The sequence below is a fragment of the Lepidochelys olivacea genome, assembly GCF_965140295.1.
Source record: "Lepidochelys olivacea isolate rLepOli2 genome assembly, chromosome: 5".
In the NCBI taxonomy this organism is placed as follows: Eukaryota; Metazoa; Chordata; order Testudines; family Cheloniidae; genus Lepidochelys; species Lepidochelys olivacea.
The window spans coordinates 1,010,541-1,033,782 of record NC_140415.1 but is presented as its reverse complement, the minus strand read 5'-3'; the positions used below and the strand labels follow the sequence as shown (position 1 = coordinate 1,033,782).

Here is a 23,242-nt window from a genome sequence, read left to right as displayed (position 1 = left end):
CTCCCCTGACAGCTCGCTGTGGGGTGAGGGGTGGGAGAGACTTCAGGCAGCCAGACAGGGCAAGTGCTCAGAGGCCGGAGCAAGCCAGGTGCCTTCTCCCCCGGGTGGGAGGGGAACTCACACAGCTGCGCCTCTGAACCCTGGGTCCTCACTGACCCAGGACAACCCCTGTGAGTGGGGTGTGGGGAGGGAGCACGGGGGGCACAGAAAAGGAACTGTTGGTTGTAGATCTCAGGAATCTGAGGCAGAAGCCTGGGCGGCGGGTACCACAGGCCAGGGGTGGCTGAGCCTCCTCAAACAGCCATGCATGGCCCTGCCCACGGTCCGCCCCAGGCCCCCTCTGTCTTCCTGCTCTTGCCCCATGGCCCTAGCCCAGGCTCCTCCTGTTCCCTGAAGGGGGCTAGGGCTGGGGCTGGGGCAGGCCCACTGCCTGGATCCAGTGCTGGGGCTGCCTGTCGCTCCAGGGCTGGGGGTGCTGGGGGGGCCAGCCAGGGCAGCCTGGGGCTGGGACAGGGAGGCTAGCAGCTGGGGCCAGCTGGTGGGGTGGGAAGAGGTGGGGTGGGATGGGGCCTTGGGGGAAGGGGTGGAATGGAGGTGGGACCTGGGGTGGAGTGGGGGGTCGCGCACCCCTGGGGAAATCAGAAAGTCGGCGCCTCTGCCTGTCAGGGATGGTCTAGACAATACTGAGTCCTGCCATGAGGCAGGGGACCAGACTAGAGACCCCTCGAGGGGCCTTCCAGTTCTACGATTCTGTGGTTCTACGTTAAACAATGCTGGACCCAGAACAGATCCCTGTGGAACCCCACTCGAGTCCTCCCGCCAGTCTGACACCATCCCATCAATAGCGACTCTGCTTGTGGTTGCTTAACCAATTGTGTATCCATTTAATAGCAGTTCTGTCGAGCCCGCATTTCTCCAGCTTCGCTATCAGAATGTCACCTGGGACTGGGTCAAAAGCCTTGCTGAAGACTCTAGGTATACTATATCCACTGCATTCCCCCCAGCCACCAAACCAGTTACCCTCTCAAAGAAGGAAATCAAGCTGGTTTGGCATGATTTGTTCTTGGTAAATCCAGGCTGGCTGCTAGTGATCACCTCTCCCTCCTCCCGGTATTCGCAAAGTGAATGTTTTATACATGGTTCTAGTAGTCTCTCAGGTATCAAGGTGAGGCTGACTTGTCGATAGCTCCCTGGCTCCTCCTTTTCCCCTTTTTTAAAGATGGGCCCTACGTTAGCCCTTCTCCAGGCTTCCGGGACCTCTCCGGTCATCCATGAGCTTCTAAATCTTGTTGCCAGGGGCTCCGAGAGTTCTTCAGCTAATTCATTCAGTACCCTGAGGTGAATAACATCCGGCCCCGCTGATTTGAATTCATTCAGATGAGTCAGAAGATCTGACACGTTCTTTACTTGTCCTAATCGGCACCCTTTCCACTGGGATCTTTTCAGGGCAGCTTTTAACATGAGCAGTATTTCCCATGTCAGGACACTCACGTATTCTTAACTAACCTACTATTTATAAATTCCCCCAGCCCCACGTTACCATGCAATCAGCAGTTCCCCACTCAAAGGGAGACACGGCCAGTTGTGTGTGCCACGTGCACAACCCAGCTCTGCAAGCAATTATCGGAGCCTGGGGCTGAGGATCAGCAGCTGTACCAAGGAACAGTGCAAACCACCAAGATTTCTTCCTACGTTTACTTATGCTCATCAGTTCTGAGTTCTTTAGTACCTCACACGTTGACCCCACCTCCCAGAGTGCACTTGACTGTAAGGCACTTGGAAGAGGTTGGTTACGTCTCTTTCACCAGATTGGTCCGAAAGGGACACAGTCAGAATATTAAAAGCAAATGCTTCAAACAATTCTTTCCAAGCAATCTTAGCTCAATTTTCTTGGACTTATAAAGCAGTTAAAATCTGAAATATGGTTACGTGAGGTCTCTCTCGAAAGCAAAGACTCACCAAGAGAACCCACAGCCATTGATGTTAAAGACCAGCAGGGGAAATACAAACTTTGGAATGAAATCTCACCCCTTCTTCTTCCCCTGTTAACCCTGGGCTGGGGGAGAGTCCTGGCCAGATGGCTGGGCCACGTATGATCCTGCAGCTCCTGCTCCTGGGTGCAGTCAGCTCTCTGTAGCCCCTGGTGACCTGTTTATACGCCCTAGTTTCAGGGCTCCTTGGAGTGGGGGCCAACCGCTGAGCCTCACTGGACACGTGCCAAGGGACTGCTCTGGTTTTAGCTCCTTCAGCTTCTTTGCTGCTTCTGTCAGTCTCCAGTAGATGGTGGTGGTGTGTAGCCAGTTCCTTCAGGCCTCCTCTTGGAGGCTGTTTAGTCATTTCAAGGATTGTGTTTCAGTGTTAGCCCCTGCTGTCAACGGGGACCCCCCAAGAGGGAGACCAAGGGCAGGACGGGCCCGTTACGCACTGAGAGGGAAAAACGATAACGGAAAATGTGGAAATGACCCTGTTTCACTTTTCACCACAAAGGTTAGTAGCGGTTGGACATCTAACACGGCGAATGCCAGTGAAAATGAGGTAGCATCAGAGGCTAAAATAGGGAAAGAACATGTTAAAAGTTACTTAAAGTTCAATGTCTTCAAGTCCCCAGGGCCTGAGGAAATGCGTCCTAGAATACTCAAGGAGCTGACTGAGGAGATATCTGAGCCATTGGCAATTCCCTTTGAGAAGTCATGGGAGACGGGAGAAATTCCAGAGGACTGAAAAGGGGCAAATCTAGTGCCCGTCTTAAAAAAGGGAAATAAGGACAACCCAGGGAATGACAGACCAGGCAGCTTTACTTCTATACCTGGAAAGATAATGGAGCAAATAATTAAGCAATAATTTGCACACACCTAATAGATAATAAGGTGATAAGTAACAGTCAGCATGGATTTGTCAAGAACAAATCGTGTCAAACCAACCCGAGAGCTTTCTTTGACAGGGTAACAAGCCTTGTGGATGGGGGGAAGCGGTAGACGTGGTATATCCGGACTTGAGTAAGGCTTTTGATACTGTCTCGCAGGACCTTCTCATAAACAAACTAGGGAAAAACAACCTAGATGGAGCTACTATAAGGTGGGCACAGAACTGGTTGGAAAACCGTTCCCAGAGAGTAGTTACCAGTGGTTCACAGTCATGCTGGAAGGGCATAACGCGTGGGGTCCCACGGGGATCAGTTCTGGGTCTGGTGCTGTTCAATATCTTCATTAGTGCTTTAAATAATGGCATAAAGAGTACACTTATAAAGTTTGCAGACGATACCCAGCTGGGAGGGGTTGTAAGTGCTTCGGAGGATAGGATTAAAATTCAAAATGATCTGGACAAACTGGAGAAATGGTCTGAAGTAAATAGGATGAAATTCAATAAGGACAAATGCAAAGTATTCCACTTAGGAAGGAACAATCGGTTGCACACACACAGAATGGGAAATGACTGCCTAGGAAGGGGTATTGCGGAAAGGGATCTGGGAGTCATAGTGGATCACAAGCTAAATATGAGTCAACAGTGGAACACTTTTGCAAAAAAAAGCAAACCTCATTCTGGGCTGTATTAGCAGGAGTGTTGTGAGCAAGACACGAGAAGTTATTCTTCCACTCTACTCCTGGCTGATTAGACCTCAACCGGAGTATTGTGTCCCGTTCTGGGTGCCACATTTCAGGAAAGATGTGGATAAATTGGAGAAAGTCCAGAGAAGAGCAACAAAAATGATTAAATGTGTAGAAAACATGACCCATGAGGGAAGATTGAAAAACTTGGGTTTGTTTAGTCTGGAGAAGAGACGACTGAGAGGGGACATGATAACAGTTTTCAAGTACGTAAAAGGTTTTTACAAGGAGGAGGGAGAGAAATTGTTCTTCTTAACCTCTGAGGATAAGACAAGAAGCAATGGGCTTAAATTGCAGCAAGAGCGGTTTAGGTTGGACATTAGGAAAAACTTTCTAACTGTCAGGGTGGTTAAGCACTAGAATAAATTGCCCAGGGAGGACAAACACCTGTCAGGGATGGTCTAGATAATACTTAGTCCTGCCCTGAGTGCAGAGGACTGGACTAGAGACCTTTCGAGGTCCCTTCCAGTTCTATGATTTTAAGCAATTTCTCTTGATATCTCAGTTACACCCGGGGTTTTATCTTTTAACATTTCTGCTTTCTTGTGCCAGACAATTCCTATTACTTCTAGAGTGCAGCAATTATTTACAATGACAGCGAACCAAATCCTTCTAATCTCCATTTGGAGGACATGCTCCAGACATTCTTTGATTGTACGCAAGCGTTTCATCCTACTTCGCACTTACAATACAGCGAGACACTTCCCAGTTACAGAAGGACGTAGATCTGACTCACAAGGCAAACAAACGTGCAGATTCTAACATGGGTGAAAGACCGATTATCCCGGGATATCTGAAGTACAAGGAACGCAAGGGATAGGTTATAATTTGCTCTTGGATTTCTTGGGGTGACAGGCATTTCACTCTCTTTGATGCCACATTTCTGGTTTGCTTCATGTGTAGCTTCGCCACCCATCTCTTGACCCCCCGTGAAGTGGGGCACTGTGTGGAGGAAAGCTGGGTGCGGCCCGTCCTTTGTACCTGGGGAGCCTTTTAGCCAGGGTGGAGTGAGAAAGACGTTTTATCCATATGAAAATTAAGGTAGATTCTTGCCCAGACCATTAGCGATAATCTCATTTAGCCGTTTTCGTTTCTGATATGGGGGAGCAGAACGGCCGACCTCAGCTGATCTGTGGCGCCTTAGACAAAATGTCTCCCGGGATGTGAACATTTTCTTACTGGCTTTGCTTCCTAAGGGGATCCTGGGTGGGGGAGATCCGGGCGGGGGGGCAGGAGTTTTTTGAATTGTTGGGGGCCACAAGGCACCAGCAGTTATTAGTCACTCATGGCCCCTCTGTTTCATGCTCCTGCAGCTTGTGAAGCCCAGAATCATGGCCTACGCAGTGACCAGGCAGGCTGGGGACCCACCTGCCCCTTGCTGACATACTGCCCACCCTGCCTTGCCCCTCTGCCCTCCCACCTGCCCCTCTGCCCTCCTGCCTGCCCACCCTGCCCCTCTGCCCTCCTGCCTGCCCACCCTGCCCCTCTGCCCTCCTGCCTGCCCACCCTGCCCTCCTGCCCTCCCGCCTGCCCTGCCCCTCTGCCCTCCCGCCTGCCCACCCTGCCCTTCCGCCTGCCCCTCTGCCCTCCTGCCCTCCCACCTGCCCCTCTGCCCTCCCACCTGCCCGCTCTGCCCCTCTGCCCTCCCGCCTGCCAGCCCTGCCCTCCTGCCTGCCCGCCCTCCCCCTCTGCACTCCCTCCCCAGCATATCCCACGGTGAAGCTGAAGTGCCCAGTGGGGATGAAAATGTGCTAGGGGGTGATCGGCCACTTCTACCAGGGTTGGAGTCACCTACCACCCCTGCCCCCAGCTGTGCCCATCCCCACCCCGGCACTGCCCGCCCCCCAAGTGCGCCTACCCCCACACCCGCCACCCCAGCTGTGCCCATCCCCACCCCGGCACTGCCCGCCCCCCGAGTGCGCCTACCCCCACACCCCCCACCCCAGCTGTGCCCATCCCCACCCCAGCCCAAACCTGCATCCCTGCGGTGCGCATCACTCGCGCCTCTTCCCCGGCCCTGCACCCCAGCGGTGCCCATGAACCCAACCCCCCCTCGCTAGGCCTGCCTCAGATCCGGCTGGGCTGTCCCTGCTGGCCGCCCCCCCACCTCTGTGCGGGAACCCAGCCGCGGGGTGCATGTGCATCACTCCCTGGGTCTCAGCAGCTCCCACCCTGGCCCTTCCTGGCCCCTTTGCTGGGGGGGCACCATCCCTCAGTCTGCTCCCGCTTCACGGACATGGATCCCCTCGGCCCCGGTCAGCCCCATGGGCTGCTCTCCCAGCCTGCCCCCGGAAGTCCGAGCCTCCTGGGTCACGGTGTAACTGCCTGTGGGGCGTGGGGCAGCAGACAGACAGAGAGACTCTGCCCAGACCCCTAACCCTTCCTTTCTCTTCTCTTCCTCACCCGCGCGATAGGCAGGGATCCAGGCAAAGACACTCACCTGCCTGCAGCTCATCTCCCCTCCCCTTGGGCGAGTGGGGCTCAGGGTGGCAGGTCCTCCTGGCTCACCCAGCTAGCGCCCCTCACCTCGAGCTGTGCCTGCCATTCACACCCTGCCAGGATGCTGCTCCTCAGCGGACCCCAGACCCACCAGGTGAGTGTGTGGCCTCTCCCCTGGCAAACCCGTCTGGCTGGGAGCCAGGCATGTGGCCAGGGCGAAGGTGCCTCGAGCACCGTGGGCCCTCCTAGTCTCCGCCCAGGGTCTCCGGGCGCTGCAGTGCCCTGGGGCTAGTGGGCGGGTGCTACACAGGAGTCAGACAGGGAGATCTGGGGGGCCCTTCTGGCCTCCAACTCCGACGCCTGAAGGGAATGACCCTCTATTGCTCCCTCTTTGCCACAGGCCGTGGGGCACGCAGCCAGCACCGCGGCAAATGGGCAGCAGAGATGGGCAGGGGGCTGCACCTGCCGCATGACCCATGCAGCTGTCGAGATAGTGATGCTGCTCCCCAAGTGGCCAGGTCTCCGTCGGGGTCTCCCTCGGTGGGACTCGTGGAGCGGAGCTCACGGGGTGGAGCAGGGGGGCTGCAGGCCCAGAGGTCCAGCCAAAGGAGGCGGAGAGGCCGCGTGGCTCACCCTGGGGAAGAGTGAGACCTCCCAGGGGTCTGGCCCACTGGCGGGTTCCTCCTAGAGACCGTTCCAAAGCCGGGGCTACAGCACCGATCCTGCGGCTCCGTGACACTCCCAGATCATCCTTTTCCGAGTCGCTACGCGCCCCGCTCTGCTCGCCGGCTGCGGTCCTGCTCCGCACGGGGAGGGCTCTGCCGCTGTGTGCCTGGGCCCAGCCGACCAAGCGATCCCGCTCGCTCTGTGTGCCAGGCCCGTCCCCATCGGTTTGTGCCAGGCTGCGTGTCAGCCGCAAACTCCCTCCGCCGGCTCCGGGTCCGGGATGACGGTGCTGAGCAGCAGCCAGCCGAGAAGAATTGCCCACAGCGGGGTGAGCATGGGAGGGGCCTGGCTCCAGGCAGGGCCCCGGGGGCGAGAGGGCCAAGGTGGGGGGCAGGAGAAGCTTGGGGTCGCAGGGCTGGGAGCCCCGCACAGCGGGGAGCACCCGCCTGGCCCCGCCGGCTCCAGCTCGACGTGCAGCAGCAGGGCAGCCGCGGCCAGTTAGCGCCCAATTAACGGGCTCTGCTGCACGAGGCCGAGCAATTAGGCTGGCAGCTGTGGCGAGGCGGCGGGGAGGGGGCCGGTTCCAGGCCCTGCTGCGGCCGGCACAGCACCTGCTCCCAGGCCCCACGGCCACGCTGCTAAGAATAGCCCAGGGCCTGGAGCGGTGACGCCGAGTGAATTGCATCAGACCCCGTGTGTCGCCCCCCCCGCACTTTCCAGGCCCCCTGGGGTCGTGCAGCTCCCCCAGCGCCCGCCCACTCCTGCGGGGGGCTTGGGGTGAACCCCCGGGACACGGGGAGCCTCTGGGGGGGTCCCCGCTCCCGCCCAGCCTCGCACAGCTCGTCCGCGGGTGTGAGGGGCTGGCAGGGCACTGTGGCAGCCCAGCCCCCTCTGTATGCCGGGGGGGGGATTATTAATGCAGCGAGTGCCGGGGCCTCAGCTAGGGTTGCCAGTTTGCGCTGGACGTATCCCTGGAGGGTTCATCCTATGACATCATCTTTAATTAAAGATTAATTAAACCCTGGAGACTCCAGGACAATCCTGGAGGCTTGGCAACCCCCTCCCCCCAGCTCAGGGCTTCTCCCCACCGAGGTTCTGCTCCGCCCCGGGAGGCTGGTGAGGGCCCGGAGACGGTGCCCCCATCTGTCAGGCTCGCCCCACCCCCGCGGTCCGAGCGCCCCAGGGGGGCCCTACCGCCGGGGGGCGGGCAGGGCAGCCTGTCCTGGGGGAGGGAGCCCACTGGGCGAGTGAGACATGGTCCCAGCCGCCCAAGGGGCTGGGCTTGGGGGGGGGCAGGATGGTGCTTGGAGCCTCATACCCCCCATGGCTGTATCCCTCCATCATCACCCTCCCCTGCCTGCGCTCCCCACACCACTCCCCCGAATTCCCTCCCTCACCCTGCTCTCCCCACACTGCGACCTCCCCCACCTGCGTTTCCCACACCGCCTCCCACCCTCGTTCCCCAGCCTGCGCTCCCCACGCTGTCCCCCCACCCTCGTCCCACGCTCCCCATACCTCCCCCCCGATTCCCTCCCTCACCCTGCTCTCCCCACACTGCGACCTCCCCCACCTGCGCTTCCCACACCGCCTCCCGCCCTCGTCCCCCAGCCTGCGCTCTCCACGCTGTCCCCCCACCCTCGTCCCACGCTCCCCATACCTCCCCCCGATTCCCTCCCTCACCCTGCTCTCCCCACACTGCCCCCTCCCCCACCTGCGCTCCCCACGCTGTCCCCCCACCCTCGTCCCACGCTCCCCATACCTCCCCCCGACTCCCTCCCTCACCCTGCTCTCCCCACACTGCCCCCTCCCCCGCCTGAGCTCCCCACACCGCCTCCCCGATTCCCTCCCTCACCCTGCTCTCCCCACACTGCCCCCTCCCCCACCTGCGCTTCCCACACCGCCTCCCGCCCTCGTCCCCCAGCCTGCGCTCCCCACGCTGTCCCCCGCCCTCGTCCTACGCTCCCCATACCTCCCCCCCGATTCCCTCCCTCACCCTGCTCTCCCCACACTGCCCCCTCCCCCACCTGCGCTTCCCACACCGCCTCCCGCCCTCGTTCCCCAGCCTGCGCTCCCCACGCTGTCCCCCCACCCTCGTCCCACGCTCCCCATACCTCCCCCCGACTCCCTCCCTCACCCTCCTCTCCCCACACTGCCCCCTCCCCCGCCTGAGCTCCCCACACCGCCTCCCCGATTCCCTCCCTCACCCTGCTCTCCCCACACTGCGACCTCCCCCACCTGCGCTTCCCACACCGCCTCCCGCCCTCATCCCCCAGCCTGCGCTCCCCACGCTGTCCCCCGCCCTCGTCCCACGCTCCCCATACCTCCCCCCGATTCCCTCCCTCACCCTGCTCTACCCACACTGCCCCCTCCCCCACCTGCGCTTCCCACACCGCCTCCCGCCCTCGTCCCCCAGCCTGCGCTCTCCACGCTGTCCCCCCACCCTCGTCCCACGCTCCCCATACCTCCCCCCGATTCCCTCCCTCACCCTGCTCTCCCCACACTGCCCCCTCCCCCACCTGCGCTCCCCACGCTGTCCCCCCACCCTCGTCCCCCAGCCTGCGCTCCCCACGCTGTCCCCCGCCCTCGTCCCACGCTCCCCATACCTCCCCCCGACTCCCTCCCTCACCCTGCTCTACCCACACTGCCCCCTCCCCCGCCTGCGCTTCCCACACCGCCTCCCGCCCTCGTCCCCCAGCCTGCGCTCCCCACGCTGTCCCCCCACCCTTGTCCCACGCTCCCCATACCTCCCCCCGACTCCCTCCCTCACCCTGCTCTCCCCACACTGCGACCTCCCCCACCTGCGCTCCCCACACGGTCCCCCCACCCTCGTCCTGCACTCCCCACACCGCCTCCCTGATCCCCTTCTCCAGCCTGCGCTCCCCACACCGCCCCCCTGATCCCCTCCCTCTGCCTGCGCTCCCCACACCCCCCCAACCCTCTCCTCTGCTTGTGCTCCCCACACGGCTCCCCTGACCCTCTCCCCTGACCTGCGCTCCCCACACTGTCCCCCTGCCCTTGTCCCCCAGCCTGCTCTCCCCACACTGCCCCCTCCCCCGCCTGAGCTCCCCACACCGTCCCCCCACCCTCGTCCCACGCTCCGCACACCGCCCCCCGATTCCCTCCCTCACCCTGCTCTCCCCACACTGCAACCTCCCCCGCCTGCGCTCCCCACACCGCGTCCCGCCCTTGTCCCCCAGCCTGCTCTCCCCACACTGCCCCCTCCCCCACCTGAGCTTCCCACACGGTCCCCCCGCCCTCGTCCTGCACTCCCCACATCGCCTCCCTGATCCCCTTCTCCAGCCTGCGCTCCCCACACCGCCCCCCGATCCCCTCCCTCTGCCTGCACTCCCCACACCCCCCAACCCTCTCCCCTGCTTGTGCTCCCCACACGGCCGCCCTGACCCTCTCCCCTGACCTGCGCTCCCCACACTGTCCCCCCGCCCTTGTCCCCCAGCCTGCTCTCCCCACACTGCCCCCTCCCCCGCCTGAACTCCCCACACTGTCCCCCCGCCCTCGTCCCGCGCTCCCCACACCGCCCCCCTGATCCCCTCCCCCTGCCTGCACTCCCCACACCTCCCCCCAACCTGTGCTCCCCACACACCCCCAACCCTCTCCCCTGACCTGCACTCCCCATACTGTCCCCCCGCCCTTGTCCCCCGGCCTGTGCTCCCCACCCCCACCCCGATTTCCTCCCCTGGCCTGCACTCCCCACACCGCCTCCCACCCTCGTCCCCCAGCCTGCGCTCCCCACGCTGTCCCCCCACCCTCGTCCCACGCTCCCCATACCTCCCCCCGATTCCCTCCCTCACCCTGCTCTCCCCACACTGCCCCCTCCCCCGCCTGAGCTCCCCACACGGTCCCCCCGCCCTCGTCCTGCACTCCCCACACCGCCTCCCTGATCCCCTTCTCCAGCCTGCGCTCCCCACACCGCCCCCCTGATCCCCTCCTTCTGCCTGCGCTCCCCACAAACCCCCAACCCTCTCCCCTGCTTGTGCTCCCCACACGGCCGCCCTGACCCTCTCCCCTGACCTGCGCTCCCCACACTGTCCCCCCGCCCTTGTCCCCCAGCCTGCTCTCCCCACACTGCCCCCTCCCCCGCCTGAGCTCCCCACACTGTCCCCCCGCCCTCGTCCCGCGCTCCCCACACCGCCCCCCTGATCCCCTCCCCCTGCCTGCGCTCCCCACACCTCCCCCCAACCTGCGCTCCCCACACACACCCCGATCCTCTCCCCTGACCTGCACTCCCCATACTGTCCCCCCGCCCTTGTCCCCCGGCCTGTGCTCCCCACCCCCACCCCGATTTCCTCCCCTGGCCTGCACTCCCCACCCACAGCCTGCCAGCCTCTGGCAAGGAGTTCCACAGGTTGACTGTGCTTTGTGTGAAGAAATGCTTCCTTTTGTTTGTATTAAACCTGCTGCCTGTTAAATTCATTTGGTGACCCCAGTTCTTGTGTTACACGAAGGGGTAAATAACATGTCCTTATTCACTCTCTGCACACCAGTCATGATTTTACAGACCTCTGTCACTCTCTGGCCCCCTTTGTCGTCCCTTTCCCAAGCTAAACAGTCCCAGTCTGATTAATCTCTCCTCATAAGGCAGCCGTTCCATGCCCCTAATTGTTTTTGTTGCCTTTCTCTGAACCTTTTCCAATTCCAATAGATCTTTTCTGAGATGGAGTGATGAGAACTGCACGCAGTATTCAAGATGTGGGTGTACCCTGGATTTATACAGAGGCAACATGATATTTTCTGTCTTATTATCTATCCCTTTCCTAATGGTACCTAACATTCATAGACTATCAGGGTTGGAAGGGACCTCAGGAGGTTATCGAGTCCAACCCCCTGCTCAAAGCAGGACTAATCCCCAATTCTTTCCCCAGATCCCTAAATGGCACCCTCAAGGATTGAACTCATAACCCTGGGTTTAGCAGGCCAGTGCTCAAACCACTGAGCTATCCCTCTCCCCATTCTGTTCCTTTTTTTGACAGCTGCTGCACATTGAGCGTATGTTTTCCGAGAACTCTCCACAATGACTCCAAGATCTTTCTTGAGTGGTAACAGCTAATCTAGACCCCATCATTTTGTATGGATAGTTGGGATGATGTTTTCCAATGTTCATTGCTTTGCATTTATCAACATTGAATTTCGTCTGCCATTTTGTTTCCCAGTTACCCAGTTTAGTGAGATCCGTTTGTAGCTCTTCGCAGTTTGCTTTGGACTTAAATATCTTGAGTAATTTTTATTGTCTGCAAATTTTGCCACCTCACTGTTCACCCCTTTTTCCAGACCATTTATGAATATGTTGAATAGGACTGGTCCCAGTACGGACCCCTGGGGGCACCACTATTTACCTCTCTCCACTCTGAAAACTATGTATTCCTGCTCTTTGTTTCCTGTCTTTTAACCAGTTACTGATCCCTGAGAGGACCTTCCCTCTTATCCCATGACAGCTTACTTTGCTTAAGAGCCTTTGGCGAGAGACCTTGTCAAAGGCTTTCTGAAAGTCCAAGTACACTATATCCCCTGGATCCTCCTTGTCCATGTGTTTATTGACCCCCTCAAAGAATTCTAGTAGATTGGTGAGGCATGATTTCCTTTTACAAAGCCATGGTGACTCTTGCACAACAAATCGTGTTCATCTATGTGTCTGACAATTCTGTTCTTTACTATGGTTTCAACCAGTTTGCCCAGTGCTGAGGTCAGGCTCACCGGCCTGTCATTGCCGGGATCCCCTCCGGAGCCTTTATTAAAAGTTGGTATTACATTAGCGATCCTCGTCATGAGCTGATTTGAATGATCGGTCACAGACCACAGTTAGTCGTCCTGCAATTTCACATTTGAGTTCCTGCAGAACTCTTGGGTGATCCCCTCTGGTCCTGAAGACTTATTACTGTTTAGTTTATCCATTTGTTCCAAAACCTCCGCTAATGACACCTCAATCTAGGACAGTTCCTCAGATTTGTCATCTAAAAGAAATGCTCAGGTTTGGGAATCTCCTTCACATCTTCTGCAGTGAAGACCAATGGAAAGAATTTATTTAGCATTTCCACAATTGCCTTGTCTTCCTTGAGTGCTCCTTTAGCACCTCAATCCTCCAGTGGCCCCACTGGTTGCTTGGCAGCCTTCCCGCTTCTGATGTATTTAAAGAAGTTTTTGCTGTTAGTTTTTGAGTCTTTGTAACATTATTGACATAAACTGTAACCGTATAGATCATTGTTGCAACCACTGTTATATATTTGCAGCAAATATTGTACAAAGGTTGTTGTGTGAGGTGTCTATTAAGAGGTTCTGATTTGCTGGTTATAATGATTCTAGCTGTCTGGGTGTGTCATTTTTGTAGTTGAAGTTATGAATATTGGCTCTGTACTTGTATCTCAAATGTATTTGATTCCAAGTAGTCTCAGTGAAGCATTTGGTCAGCTTCTTGAGAAAGGACTATTCTCAGTAAGGGCCCAATCAAGAAATACTTAATGGAGTTTGGGAGATGCCAAAATCCACATCTGAGCTTTCCTGGGAACATTCAAACTAACATGTAAACAATGGTGTGGGCCTGCAAACTGAGTCATGCATGGACATGTGACTCGCCCATGTGACTCCAGACTCCATCTTGCTGCTGTGATCTTCCACAGGGCAGAGAATATAAAAGGCCCTGGAAGCCCCACCATCTTGTCTTCAATCCTGCTTCTTACTTCTGGAGGAAGCTTGCTACAAACTGAAGCTCTGAACCAAGAATTGAATGACCCATCCCAGCTGGGGATGTTCTCCAGAGACTTGATTTATGTCTAAAGCTTATTCCATCCTTGCTACAAGCCTGAACCAAGAACTTTGCCATTACTGTATGTCATTGATTCCATTTAACCGATTCTAGCTCTCATCTCTATCTTTTTCCTTTTATGAATAACCCTTTAGATTTTAGATTCTAAAGGATTGGCAACAGTGTGATTTGTGGGGGGTAAGATCTGATTTGTACATTGCCCTGGGTCTGGGGCTTGGGCCTTTGGGATCGTGTGACCGTGCTGCCTGTGGGAGCCAGCTGAGGTCACTCAGTCAGGGTGATCTGCAAATAGAGCGGATCAGATAAACCCGAACGCTGGGGGATATTCCAGTACTGGGATTTACCCAGCCAGCCCAAACCAGCTTCTCTAGCCCCTCCCTGGGTGCTCAGACGTCCACACAAGCAGTTCCCTTAAAGTACCGGCCTCCATCCAGACACACACGTCAAACATATGATGATAAATTCTGATAATCTTATTTCATCATATAAAAGAAAAAGTTCTCCTGATCCCAAAGGACCAAGCCCCTGACCCAGGTTAAATGATAACTCAGATCTTACCCCAGATACACGCTTACAGTCAATTCTTATTAACTAAACTAAAGTTTATTAAAAAAGAAAAGAGAGAGTGTGTTGGTTAAAAGATCAATACACAGACAGACTTGAATTCAGTTCTTGAGGTTCAGATACAGAGCAGAGCTGAGCTTGTAGTGGCCAAAAGTCCTTTTAGAAATAGTCCACAGGTAATAGTCCAATGTCCATATTCAGGGTGACTCCAGTCAGTGACTGGGGATCTCAGTTCTTATGGCTTAAGGTTTCCCCCTCTTGAAACCCAGAGCATGAAGGATGAAGAAGGATCGTGTCCCAAGGTTTTTATACATTTCCTGCAGCCTTTTGGCCTGAGAAAACAATGGGTTTAACTTTCCTTCTTCCAAACATCCTGGCCATTAGCACAGGGTAACTTATCCATTAACATTTCAGACACAGGTTACCACAACCTTCAAAGAGACATAGACAATAACCCTATTGCACTCAAGTAAATGTTAATATTCCTTTTGTTGATCTTTGAATCAAAGCTACAGCCGTAGACAAGACTTGTTTGCGGACATCACAAGCCCTGAGCACACAGCTCCCCTTCTCTCTCTCACAATGCCGGCTGCATTTCACAGCTCTCTCCATTTCCATCTCTTCCTAACCAGTCCCTAAAGTCCGGCCCTGGGTCAGGTCAGTCTGGGAGGTAATTAACTCTTTCTGGCCCTGTCACCTTTCAATGAGATATTATATTACACTCTGAATCTCACAGATCGAGAGACCCTTTTTTCTTTTACTGGGGTATTGGTTTTCATAAGTATTCGTCCCCACAACGAGTGGCACTGGTGGGGATACTGGGGCACTGGAGTGTCTGAGGGAATTGCTTGTGTGACGTGTGGTTAGCCAGTGGGGTAAAACCAAAGTCCTCTCTTCTGGCTGGTTGGGTTTGCCTTGGGGGGCAAAGGAACCCCAGCCTGGGGCTGTGACTGCCCTGCTCTAAGCGATTCATCCTGAATTGATACTCTCACAAGTGTCGCAACAGAGGCAGCATCGTTACAGTCTTCTGCTAGTGCTCTTCAATTTCTTTTTTGGCCTTCCTAATTGTACTTTTACACTTGACTTGCCAGAGTTTATCCTCGTTTCTCTTTTCCATAGTAGGATTTGACTTCCAGGTATTGGAGGACGCCTTTTTACCTCTAGCTGCTTTTACTTTGTTGTTTAGCCACCGTGGCACTTTTTTGGTCCTCTCACTTGTTTTAATTTGAGGTATACATTTAATTTGAGCCTCTATGAAGGTGTTTTTAGAAAGTTTCCATGCAGCTTGCTGGGATTTCACTTTTGAGACTGTACCTTTTAATTTCTGCTTGACTATCTTCCTCATTTTTGTGTAGTTCCCCTTTCTGAAGACAAATGCTACTGTGGTGGGCTTCTATTCCCACCCACCCCCCAAAGATGTTCAATTTAATTACATTATGGTCACTATTACTGAGCGGTTCAGCTCTGTTCACCTCTTGGCCCAGATCCTGTGCTCCACTCAGGACTAAATCAAGAATTGCCTCTCCACGCTGCCCCTTCCCTTCAGGGCCAGCTCTGGAGGGTGGTGAGCAAGGCAATTGCCTAGGCTCCACGGGGGCTCCTGCTGTCAGCTGTCTGGCTGACAAAATTGCACTGGAAGCCTAATACTGCGGGATCCGTGATATCGCAAATGAAGTAGGGCCTCACTAATAGTCAGTCTGTGCTGGCATTGCTGCAATGGGATAGCGCTGGTGACATTTCTAGTCAACATCATTATCTTCGTCTTGTTCATCGTTCTGCTCTCTGCTGAGTGTGTGGCTTACCACAGTCTCCGTTGCCTTGGCACAGACCCAGTTCAGTGCAGGGCAGATTGTTCTGGCTGCAGACATTGTTCATATTCTCGAGTACTTTTCCATGGCAAATTGTTTCTGGACGTGTTCTAGGTTTTGCGAATGCTGCACATTGCATAAGAAACCATAACAGGGTTCAGAAAAGAACTAGGTAAGTTCATGGAGGATAGGTCCATCAATGGCTATGAGCCAGGATGGGCAGGGATGGTGTCCCTAGCCTGTGTTTGCCAGAGGCTGGGAATGAGCGACGGGGATGGATCACTTGATGATTCCCTGTTCTGTTCACTCCCTCTGGGGCACCTGGCACTGGCCACTGTTGGAAGACAGGAGACTGGGCTAGATGGACCTTTGGTCTGACCCAGTCTGACTGTTCTTTTGTTCTTATAAGACTCTGAGTGCCCAGGGAGAGTAAGTTCCTTTTCTTTCCCACCCATCAGTGTTATTTCTTGGGGTGCTGGCTCTCTGCAGGCTGTTCTTGAAATCCCGCTCTAGCCATTGAAGGAAGGTGTGCTTTCCATCAGTCAGCTTTGTGCTGCTGTCTATATGATTCTCTCCTTCCTGGAGGAGATTCCACCAGCATGACATGGCACAATTCTACTTGGAATGAACACGCTTCCCTGGAGTCTTTCCACTTCAGTGTTTGCCACACTAGTGATGGACTGCCTCGGCCCCGCATACTGGATGCCGAATCCAGGACGATACATTTTGTCAATGAAAGTGTGAGCCCCAGACTCATGGGGTAGCCGTGCAGTCAGCCTTGTGTGCAGTGGGTGAATATACTGAAACTGTTGAATACTGGGTGCTCTGTAGTTGAGTGGCACCATCTTTGAGTGTCTTCTAAAGGCTGGTACTCAATGCTGGCTGAATTATCAGCTCTTTATCTATCAACCAAAGGCCAACCTCTGTCTCCATTGGGGCTCACACGTAGCTGAGCTCTGGAGGCTACAGTCACTTGGCTTTGGCTGATGTTCGGAGGCTTTCACTCTGGCTAGGATTGCAGCAGGGTTATACAAACCCACTTGCTCATTTGAAAGCTGTTCGTCAGGCTCACGCGCCAGAAGAACATCCACAAAACACATGGATGACTGAAGTTCCTGCTTCTGATTACAGTGGCTTGGATCGCATCAGCGCATTGCACTGCACAGAGCAACAGCAGACTTGCCTTGTCCATGCCGTGCGTGGAATGAATTTGCAGAACCACTGCAGTGTTTTTCTGATCTTGCCTGTAATCTGCTGCTGGAATACTTGCAGTTTCTGCATCGGAGGGGAGTAGGGCTTTATACCTTTGTAGCAGCTTGGGCAAGAGAAGAACTTCCATTGTGTACACAAGATCATTGTCTCTTCAATCAGTGATAACATGCAGTGCAATAACTGTATTGTTGCAGTGTAACTAGCTGGTTTCACTGTAAGATTTGCTTTACTCAGCTAAAAAGAAAGGCATGTTGAGTGATAACTGCGTGACACTTTGTACCTTAGGGGAGCGCCCTGTCACATAAAGCAGGCCGTGTGAGGTGTCGTGGGAAAGGCCATGATCTGCTCAAAGTCACTGTTCTATCTCAATATGTACATCATAGAGCACGTGAAGTTATGAGAATTGTGTTGTACGGTTGTCACTAAAATCTGCTGTAAGTTGGGGGATCGGCCAGATATTAGCTCCCTAGAGACAACAGCAAGGAAAGTGACCAAAGCCCAGGTGGGTGTCAAAACAACCATCAACAGCCATTGCCCAGCAAGGGAGCTACAATGCAATGACTCGCCTGCATAAGGCCACACCAGGGGAATTGCTCAACCTTGCCTGGGGACTCAGCAATGCCTCCCAGACATGCCTGGACTTGTGTTTTCCAAGCACATGGACTGAGGGTATAAAACAGGACACAGGGGCCCCATGCTTCACCTTTCTCCTGCCCCATCTATGCTGCAAGCAACAAGGACACTCAGAAGACTGAAGACTTCAACGGAGGAGACTGGCCCATGTTTCAAGGGTGAAATCTGTGTACTATGAACTGCAATATCCAGTGGGGTGGGAAAAACTGCTTACTCTAAATGTTGCCCAGTCTAATAGGTTGAGAGTTTAGACTGCGTGCTTATATTTTATTTTATTTTGGTAACCACTCTGACTTTTTGCCTATCATTTACAGTCACTTAAAATCTATCCTTTGTAGTCAATAAATGTGTTCAACTGTTTATCTTTACCAGTGAGTTTGCCTGAGGTGTCTGGTGAACCTGCTCGGGTTGGCAAAGGCCGGTGTATGTCCACTTTCCATTGATGACGTGGTGAACCAATTAATAAACGTGCACAGCTCGTCTTGAGCAGTGCAAGACGGTTTATTCCTGGGGTACAGTGCTGGGAGCTGGGGGGATTTGGCTGGTGCCTCCCTGTGTGATTCGCGAGTGGCTCTGGGAGCCTTCAGGCAATCTCGCTGGGTGTGGGGCTCCACATGTGGTTGTGCTGAGTGATCACAGCGCCGGGAGGGGGTGCTGCTGGTCACTAGCAAGGCATTGTGAGAGACAGCCCAGGCTGGAGAGAGTTCAGGGGGAACAGGGGTCCCACGGTCCCAGGCTGCACCCTGGGGATCCCGTTACAAACTGCATCCTTAGCAATCAAGTCTTCCACAGGTCTTCTGCACAGCAGCAGTGGCTGCTTCTCTTTGGAGAGCCGCCTCACTTAGATTGGTTGTGCTCTCAGATGTTTCTATTTTATGAAGTTTCTTGTCTGTCCTGTGTGTTTTTTTCAAGCAAATAACGCAAAAGGACCAGTTGCTGGAGGACGTGCTTGCTCTGGTGGCTACAGAACTGGTGAACGTGATGCTTTCTGATCAGACTCAGAGTCTGTTTTCTTTCCTGGGTTCAGTACAACTCTGACATGTGCCAAATCGACTTGCTTGTGTATTTCTGAAAACAACCCCTGTGCTAGAGGATGGATGGTGTGTCATCTGAATGAGAAACCTGGTCCAGTAGCCTACCATTCATCTCTCCTGCCTCTGCAGCCAGCAGCACAGAGTTCAGTCCTGCACTGGTGCCTGGACAAAGGTCGGTTTTCTTGACAAGTAACATGGTTTTCAGAGTTTGTGGAGAGTCTTTTTTCTCTCTGACATAAGCTTTACAGGGCTTGTCTCATCCATGTCTGCGTACACTGGAACTTCCCAAAACTCCCCACGTACACTGTTAGCATTACCACCACCGCGGCCACCGCTTGTCCGTTTGTGCAAGTGCACAGACGGGTGCAAAATTGCCTGTGTGTGTTAGCGTCCAAATGGCCAGTTTTGTTTTGTGAGCGCTTTGATTGGAGCCCACTAGGAAGCTGTGCAGAGTCATCTCTGACACATGCTGACCTGTGCCCAAGGGTCCCTGAAGTAAGAAGCTAGTTTCTGGTGGAATCAGGGTGTGACTGCACTTTCACCTGGCATGGAGTGGGGAGCTGGGGGGAAAGGCTCCAGGAGCAGGCCGTGTTTGCATAGACACACCCACTCTGCCGAGGTGCGCGGCAGACAGAGCTGCTTTGCCCCAGTGGTCACTTTGGGTGGGGGTCGGGTTTCAGATCCCTCTAGGGCTGAGTGCAGGGGGCAGGGCAAGGAAATGTTACGCTCATTGTCTGAGTAAAGGGCAGCTGAACTGTGCTCTGGGGGGTCACCCTCAGCCAAACCTCACTTGCTAAGCAGGGGGAGGGAGGCCAAAGGCCAGTCAGGGCTACACCTTAGGCCTGCCGTGGGGAGGGTGTGGCATAAAAGACAGTACAGCTGCTCCCTGCCCAGGTCGCTGGGGCAAGCGGAAGAGCCTCCGAACACTGCACTGCAGAAGCGGCCGGGGGCCGTGAGAACCCCGTGGCAGGCAGGAGCAGAGACGTCGCAGCAGCGAGCCAGCTGCTGAGGGGTTGGCAGCAGCAGGCATTGCTGGATGCCCCACTTCTTTTTGGGGTGCAAGGTAGACCCATGGGATGCACCTTTGAGCTCTGGCTCTTCACTGACTAAAGACAGCTACCCATGAGTAGGTTACCGCGGAGGGAGAGGGGCTTGTTAAAGGGACGTTCCTTTGTCAGACTTTCGTGCCATAAGGTAGGAAAATGAGGCAAAGGACACTGTCCAACATGCTGTGGGGTGGGTGTTTGCTTATGGTCATGTGCTTTTGAATGATTGTGGTGGCATTTTCCCAAATTAATGCTGGGTTCCCTTCCCTTCTAAGAGAAGTTTTCTTTTATTGTACTCAGACTTGGTACTTTGGAGAGGGGAAGCATCGCCTCTGAGGGGCGCCCAGGAGTGGGGTGTCATTTTCCCAGATTACTGAATGGGGGCTGGTTCTGTGCTGTATTGTTAAGAGGAACCCCTAGACATCGAACCCGGACCTTGCTGCTGCTGATAAAATCATGACTGGTGTAGAGAAAGTAGACAAGGAAGTGTTGTTTACTACTTCTCATAACACAAGAACTAGGGGCCACCCCATGGAATTAACAGGCAGCAGGTTTAAAACAAACAACAGGAAGTATTTCTTCACACAACACACAGTCAACCTATGGAACTCCTTGCCAGAGGATGCTGTGAAGGCCAAGATGATAACTGGATTCAAAAAAGAACTAGGTAAGTTCATGGAGGATAGGTCCATCAATGGCTGAGCCAGGATGGGCAGGGATGGTGTCCCTAGCCGCTGTCTGCCAGAAGCTGAGAATGAATGACGGGGGATGGATCACTTGATGATTCCCTGTTCTGTTCATTCCCTCTGGGGCACCTGGCACTGGCCACTGTCGGCAGGCAGGATACTGGGCTAGATGGACCTTTGGTCTGAGCCAGTAGGGCCATTCTTATGTTCTTATGGTACCACTTTGCAGAGAGGTTACAGGAGAATATCTGAAAGGCACTGCACGCATAGGTAACTACAGAGTAAAACCTTCCACCAAGCACACGCGCTACAGTCTGTGCAAAAGCTTACACATGTCGAAGCATTACATTAGGAATTCACACGCATTTATATCCGCCCACAGCACAGTGCAAGCTGCGGGCACGTGATCTGGTGCTCCTGGCGCACAACCTGCAGCGTGCGACTGGTCGGCAAATTTCAGTTGAAAATAGAGAAAAAATAATCACTTCCGAGATACTCTGAAAATGAAGCATATGAGCCATGAAACCGTTTCGCGTCTGTGTGTTGCTGTTCCCCACTTCTGTCACGTGCTGAACAGCGTCCGCACTTCTGGAAACAACCCAGAGCAAACCAATAGAAATCATTCCACACATGGCTGTTTGGTAGCTTTGGCCAACAAACCCCGCAATCAGATGTTGAAATCAGCGTGGCCAGTACAGGCTGCAGTCACAGCCATGTTGCCGTGGTTGTGGAACTGTGCAAAAAATGGCACTTTCTCAGTCTGCGGACGTTGTCCCCTCTCGCCTCCCGGCGCCTGGCACCACTTGACAGCTCCAGCACACCCCCTCACCACACCTAACGAAAGCTCTCAAATGAGCCGTGATGTGGGCGTGTGTAGGGTGGGTACATTAAACTGCAACGACCTGGCCCTTTTCCGAGAACTGTCGCCTGTCTACCCCCGCATTGTTATTGCTCGTTCTGCCATTCCCACCGGGTTATGGGCGAATACCACTGCTAGGATTTAATATGCTTAAAAACCTCCGCCTAAGAGCTCCTGGCCATAGTGGCCTCCGGGTGTCCTTTTGCTTCTCTTACCAATGTTTTATAATCCAGAGCTTCTGATTTATATGAATAACTGTCACCTTCCTCTGTCCTCCATTTGTGGAAGATTATTTTGCAATTTTTTAATAGTTGCCTTCACTTGCCCTCTAACCCAGGTGAGTGTTTTAACCAGCCTGGCCTTCTCCCTCCATTGCGGCTTTCTGGGCCCCTCAGGAGATGTTCTTAAACAATTCCCAATTGTTATTTACACTTTTCTGATTCAATTCTTCCTCCCAGCTGGGCCGGCTCAGAATAGTTTTCAGCTTTGTGACGCTGTCCCTGTTAAAGCACCAGGCATACGGGTTATGGGTCTGGACGTCATTCTGCTTGCACATTATAAATGGGATCAAGTCATGATGACTTGCTCCTAAGCTACCGTTCATTTTCAGTTCATTGGTCGGTGCCCCTTTATCTGGTAGGACAAGGTCTAAGGCTTTGTCTACACAGGCACTTGCATTGACAAAACTTTGGTCAGTCAGGGGCATGAAAACACACCCGCCTGACTGACAAAACGTTCACCGACAGACGCGGCAGTGCGGACAGTGCTATGTTGGCGGGAGATGCTCTCCTGCAGACACAGCGACCGCTGCTCATTGCCAGCAGGAGAGCTCTCTCCTGTCGGCAGGGAGCGGCTACCCAGGAAACCTGACCGCGGCACAGTGGCCGCGATTCAGGGCCGTAGTGTAGACAGAGCCTCACACAGAATTACCCGCTTTTGGCTGCAGCAGTTGTGGAGTCCGGAGGTGGCTGTCTGCAATGGTGAGAAATTCCAAGGATGTTTTAGTTCTGGCAGCAGCACGGCCCTCAGGTTGACGTCCCCCATGATAGATTCGTGCATAAGGAGCCGGTCATCCTGGTCCCTCCTGTGAGTTGGGGTCTGGAGCAGACAGTAACTAAGGCTGTTCTCAGCCGTTGATCCATCAGCATTCACAGTCCTTTGCTCCAAGTTATCAGCTACTCGGAAGTAGGGAATGCCAGTTTTGATGTCGAGTGGCACTCTCTCCCCTCCCCCTTCTGCCCACTCGATCCTTCCTAACAAGGTTACAGCCCTTGACTGGAACATTCACCCAGTGAACCCTCCCCCAGGTCTCCGTAATAGCAGCTAGATCGAATCTGGGCTTGTCCCTGAGCAACCCCAGCTGCTCTGTGTTCCCAGGCGCCTGGCACTGGGGGAGAGGAAATACGCATATTTCTTCTCCTCTGCAGCCACCCATTGAAGAATTACCCTCACTGCACACCTCTGGGCCGGGCCATGGTACTGTGGTATTGGGGGGTCCTGGGGGGGTGGCCATGCCCATGGAACTGGGAGCCCTGTCTTGGGTTTGCTTACTGGGGCTGGCCTCGTGTCATGGCTCCAAGGCCCCGTGCTCTCGCATGGCTCAGGAAAAGTCCCAGGGGGACCCCTTCAGTGTGTCAGCCCCCTGAGGGTCACACTCTCACTGGGGGGATGGGTTGTGGGGGGTTGGGATGGGGAGGGATGCAGTGACGGGGGAATCTTGTGCTGAAAGCCCCAGAGGGGAGGGTGAAGTCACAAGTGCTGCTGGGGAAATAGGAGAATGTCTCTTTAATTCCTAGGTAGCAGTAGGGATGGTCCTAACCAGTTCCTGTAGCCCCGGGGTTCAAGGCAGGTCCCTGCCGGAGGAGCTGAATAGAGCCAGCTTCTGTCCTGTGATCATCTCCCTGGGGGAGGGGGA

General features: G+C 54.7%; 1 long non-coding RNA gene across 1 annotated transcript; it reads left to right on the top strand.

The window, feature by feature from the left end:
• The first annotated feature begins 659 nt into the window (after positions 1-659).
• Positions 660-23,242, top strand: LOC311520673. Its single transcript, XR_014711658.1, has 3 exons — positions 660-4,646; positions 6,020-6,198; positions 23,124-23,242. It is a non-coding gene; the product is annotated as an uncharacterized lncRNA (long non-coding RNA).